Raw genomic sequence first — 5,577 nt, 5'->3', positions numbered from 1 at the left:
GTGGTGGCGTAGTCGTCGGAGTGGTCCGTCCTTAGAGCACTGGGGCGGCGTGCTGGTCACATCCGATCCTGTGCGTCATGGGAGCTCTAGGGCTGCCTCGGAGCGGGTGCGGCGATCAGCGTGCAAGTCACTGTGGACTGACTGTGCGCGAGGCCGAGGCTCGGTCGGTGCCGAGGCTGCACCGCAGTGGGGGTCTCGGCAGACACGAATCCTGAGATAGCCAAGACCCTGGTGCATAGTGCCGAGGCCCAAAGAGAGCGGTTGATCTGGTGTGCTGGTTCAGAGGCGGTGATGACCCGGGCCAGGCTGCCCATGTCGTGTTGTTTTCGAGGCGGGGATCGTGGGGCACAGTGTAGTGCGGGCGCTGACCGTGGGCACATCGTCAGAATACAGTGGCCAGTAATCCCCACCGTGCCCTGTCTCAGCTGGTATGGCGCTGATGCGACCTCACGTCCCGTTGGCCATTCCGCGGTGTCGAGCCGTCGTCCGGCTGAGATTGCGGGAGTGGTTGACGCATTAATGGGACATGACGTGCTGTCGGGAAGATTGGTCGAGGTGGGGGCGACGGGCTATGGACAAGCCGGCCTCGAGCGATACGGAGAATGAGGCCTCGCGCGAGATGGAGATTGGGCTCCTTGCCGAGGCCTTCCGTGAGAGGCCTCACGCGAGGCGGAAATTGCGTCAGGATGCCGAGACCTCCCGTGAGAGGCCTGAGGCGATGCGGAGAGCCGGGTGGGCTCGGACGGGGCTGGTTATGAGCCCATGGCTTACCCTCTAACTTTGCCGTTGATGGGATTTTAGTGCCTCTTTTGGTGTACGCTCAGGGTACCCCGTTTTATGGTACTCAACAAGAGGCACACACAAGGTTTATGTGAGATCTCTTGAAATATGCGGCTATTTCTGAAGGCAGATGGGCGTCTCCTCGTGAAATATGTAGCTATTTCTGGAGACGAACAAATCATTTTAGTAGACACCAAATAAAAGATCATCTTATAAAATTCATTAACGAGCCTCTAAAAATGGCCCTTATTTTTAGAGGCGACCTCTCATAAGGCCCGCCTTCGTTACTGGAGCCGAGCCCACGATATATAGTCCATGCGGCCCATATGAGCCCGTCATTCTCTCACTTATCTCTTGTTTCTAACTCCAACCGCCGATGCCCCTTTCCCAGCTCCTCCCCTCTCGGGTCTCGGTGGTGCCCCGCCTGGTGGCCTTGCAGCGGCGCATGGGGGCTTGCGGTCACCCAGACCTGGTGAGCGTGACGACCCTACAACGATGGCGCACGCATGGGGGCCCCCTCTGACGGCGGCGAACATGTTGATCCGGCGGCGCACGAGCAAATCCAGCGAGCTGCGGCCATAGCATAAATGGGCTTGGCAGGGCTTGAGCACGGGTTCAGCAGGCCTCGTCATTGGCTCGCCATTTTTCTAGAAATCTGGATTTACATAGGCGTGAAACCGGAAGCGGACTGGCTGCCCGTCTCCAAAAATAATTTATGATCTTCTGAATAAAACTTCGACTGTAGTAGTGTGCAAGGACCTAGCAAATCAAATGCATTACTATGGGCAAAAAATCTATATCATCCTATGTTCCTCAATTGACACATGCAAATAATGCTTGTGCCCATCATGGTTCCTAGTTGAGCGCTGGTGTGGTGAAGCACGAGCTATAATTCGAGGCACTAAATGACAAATCATGGATTTTAATAAATGACAAATCATGCTTGTGGCTGCGTAATGTAAAATTTAGCTCAAATAAACAATTTATACTATTTATTATTTAGTTGCATTCAAGCATAGTGCAAAATGAGTTACATGCATTCAACTATCATTTAAAATGATTTTTAGAGAAACAATGTTGACAATATATGTTTCTAATGATATAGAAGAAACTTAAGAAAGATACAAGCAGGTAGCCGTAGCCCTAGGAGGCTATCTATAGGAAAGGAAAAAACAATGACAACGCATGGGACAAATCTATACCTAATAATAAAAAGGCAAAATTTCAGGGTTTTTTTTTTCGTCCAGCCCATTCAAATCTGGCCCAACCGTCCTGCCACTCTCTGGCTTTCGGCCCATTGGCGGCCCAATCTATAGCCCCCACGCTCCTCTCCTCCTACTCCCGTCCCGTCGTTCCTCTTTCCGTAAAATCGCGGCGAGTGGCGTACTATGCCGCGCCCGAGGCCGCCGGCGTCTCTCTCTCTCACGCCCGCAGCCGCGCGTCTCACCCCCGCAGCCACAAAGTTAGGGTTCAGGCTCATCCTCCGGCATCCTTGCGCGGCTCGGAGGCCGCACCTCCTCCGGCGGCGCCGCGCGGCTCAGAGGTCACCATGCCTCCTCCGGCGGCGGCGCGCGGCTAGGAGCACGCGTGTGGGCGGATCCGGCGACGAGCGCGCGTACGCCGCACCCGAGGCCGCCGTCGTCGCGCACGACTCCGCTGCGTTCCTCCTCCGCGGCCGTGCAGCGCTTCGCGTCCGACGCTGGCATGGACGCCGGCGTGAAGATCGTCGACGTGCGGGCGGCTCTCGCGCCGCTGCCGGCCCACATGGTCTGGCCTTGTCGGAGCTCGCCGGAGTTCTTGTTGATGGCCGTCGGAGTTCAAGAAAGTAGGAATCGAATCAAACGAAAGCTTGGTTGTTCCGACACGAACTCCTTTTTTTTTCTATTTATGTTAGCAGGAGGATGGAGGATTTTTCCTGGAAAAAATACACATTAATCTTCGTTGAAGTTGCAATCGTGCACTCCTGTCATGATCTCGTCGGACATGACCAACGCTCCTGATATCGCCTGACAAAACAGCCAAGGTCTGTTTCTTACTGCTGTTACTCCAATCTTGTTCATCATGCTATTTCTTCCCCTTCTTTTAAATTGAAGCCTGAAAGTGTGCCTGATTACACACATATGTCAAACTGATTCCATGAACAACGAAATTTTCTAAAATACCGATAATAGTAATGCTTATGAGTGATTAGCGAATGAATTTGTATCTGTTTTCTTGTTTTTTCACCAAAGGAGTGTTGTTTGTGCAGACCGAACTGGTTGTCAGTATTGCAGTGAGAGGGTTAAATAGTTGTGTGGATGTGAACTGAATCAGAACCTTGATGAGCCGATGGATGAGGAAGCCACTCAACTAAAGAACATCTACAGAGAAAAGGTATAGTTCTGATCCTTGCATCATCTCTGAATATTTATTGCTTGAAAGGATGCTCCCCTGAGCACATGTTATCCTTAGCTTAATATCTGTGTGAATTTGAATGCTTATCGTCTTTTGCTTGTCGGATGTGTTTCTTAGTCCAGCACCAATGCATCCCAGCATATATGCAGCAACAGGCACATCTGCATAGGTAAAGCTGCTCCTGACGAATATATCTTTATGCATAGAGAAGACTTGTCTATGACTCCATGTTTGGTGATGCTTTTGATTAGCTTCACAATCACGGCTGTGGCCCTATGGAATTTTTCTTTGCCTGACCTAATAGTTCATCTAACTATCAGTTAGGTGCTAAGAATCCATTATATTAGCTGAAAGTTGCCAATTTGATTAATTGTGTTTTTATGGTTCTATACTTCTATAGTAGGCTCACGAGTCACACTGGAGGATGGGATTGCCACATGCCTGAACTTGCTATTCCAATGGTTGTGCTCCGCCTTGCTTCTCTGTTTAGGGATCGCCTCATGGCAAGCAGCGCAAGGCGGACACACTGCCAAGAGCCTCATTTGCCTCTATTCCATCAGCTGTCCACATCTTAATTGTTGCACAAATGTCCTATGTTTCTTTTCCCGGTACAACGCACGGGCATATTTCCTATTTAGTACCTATTGTTGCAGTAGTCAGTCTGTTGGTCTGGCCAGCAATGCAGAGTCTTGACTCATGCTGTGTTATGTACAAGTGCTAATATGTTGAATCAATAACTCTGATTATACGGAAGGATTAATTTCAAGTGCATGATATGGGAATGGCTTAATCATGCAAACTGTAACAAGGTATTTTATGGATAAAGGAAGTGCTTAGTCACTTGATTCTGAATCATCATCATTAACATCAGTGTTATGCCCTGTATTGAAGCGAGAACTGTAAAGCTGTGTCTCTTTTGCCTAATTAGAAGCAAAATTAATTGAAGCTTGTGCCAGTTCAGTTTTCTTGAAATGTATTAGAGGCTTAGAGCAAGCAGTATGCATTTGAGCAGGATCTTCCTGATGGATGAAAGTCAATCATGTCTCCAATTCATCACCATTAACTCATTATGTAATTAGGGACAGCAAGAAGCCAGGTTGAAGATGGAAAATGATTATTTGGGGAAGGAAAAGAGCGCCCTCATGAGAACATCCTCCAGTCAACACAACCAAGACGGAACCCTTGAGATCACCGTCAGTGGCGAGAAGTACAGGTGTCTCCGTTTCTCCAAGGCGAAGAAATGAGAGATGAACTGGCACTGAACTGGATGAGCACTTGCTCTGTAGTCAGTGCTTGGCTAAATATAGTCACATAGTCTTGCAAAATCTTTATTTTGACTCAGATTGTATTCTTTTTTTTACTTGTACAGGAAATCCTGGAATGTCCCTTAATAGAATAGCAGATACTTATGCTAAGGCTGTCTTTGTTTATAAAAAAACTGGGCAGCTAGAACAGCTGCAGTGGAAGTTAATGATGACTAAAGATTGTTTTCAGTTTTGATGCCGCATTCTTGTTGCTATAGCAGATACTTGGCAGATCTCTTGTTTTGCTTGCATTGCCAGCAGCAAAAATCCCCCGCCATAATGCCAGGCATAAAATTTTGCTACTGCATGGCACGGCTTCTTTGAATGAAGTCACACTTGCTGTCCCGGCTTTACTTTGGACATGATATTTTAAGTGTTTTAAAACATATGTATGAGAAAGTGAAAAATCTGTCATAATTCATATTCATATATAGTTCAAACAGTCATAATTCATATATGTATTGACAAGTGAATTATCAATTTCTAACATAATGTATTGCGTATTTATTGTTGAACATTACCTATTCTACGCTGATGCAATAACTTCTCTGTTGGAAACAAAGAACGAGAGATAAAAAAAAAAGAGTTTTAAAATGTATTATTCACCCGTAGCAACGCAAGAGCATATTTACTAGTGGACTTTAACATGGGACATTTATGTAGCCAACATGCACAGCGCCCTGCATAGCTAATCCAAACTCAACAAATCCATACCATGCATTAACGATAGGAAAACTGAAAAAGTAATTTCCTTGTCGGTATATCTACAGAACAAAAACGATAAGGATGGAAAAATTGTCTGTCAATCTTTTAATTTCCCTGTTGGTGCACCATTTCCCTATCGGGTCTTCATCAATAGGAAATTCTTGGATGTCAAGTCTGAAATTCTATCCCTATCGAATGAAGACAATAGGACAATAGGAAAATATATTTCCACAGTCAAGGAAATGAATTCCCCTATCAGGGCAGCCATCAGAATTGGATGACACGGAAATTGGACTATACACAATTTCTCAAATTTAATTTCATACATTCAAATCGCAGCTCATATCATATAAAACATCACAAGGTTTGATTCTAATCACATTGCAATCATAGA

General features: G+C 46.7%; 1 long non-coding RNA gene across 1 annotated transcript; it reads left to right on the top strand.

Annotated features, from left to right (window-relative positions):
- Positions 1-2,143: 2,143 nt before the first annotated feature.
- On the top strand, positions 2,144-4,589 carry LOC136500840 (uncharacterized). The gene is made up of 2 exons (XR_010770110.1): positions 2,144-2,803; positions 3,029-4,589. It is a non-coding gene; the product is annotated as an uncharacterized lncRNA (long non-coding RNA).
- The last annotated feature ends 988 nt before the right edge of the window (positions 4,590-5,577 follow it).

This window comes from Miscanthus floridulus, chromosome 1, assembly GCF_019320115.1.
Source record: "Miscanthus floridulus cultivar M001 chromosome 1, ASM1932011v1, whole genome shotgun sequence".
Taxonomy (NCBI): Eukaryota; Viridiplantae; Streptophyta; class Magnoliopsida; order Poales; family Poaceae; genus Miscanthus; species Miscanthus floridulus.
The sequence above is the reverse complement of the archived record's forward strand: the minus strand, read 5'-3'. Positions and strand labels throughout refer to the sequence as shown.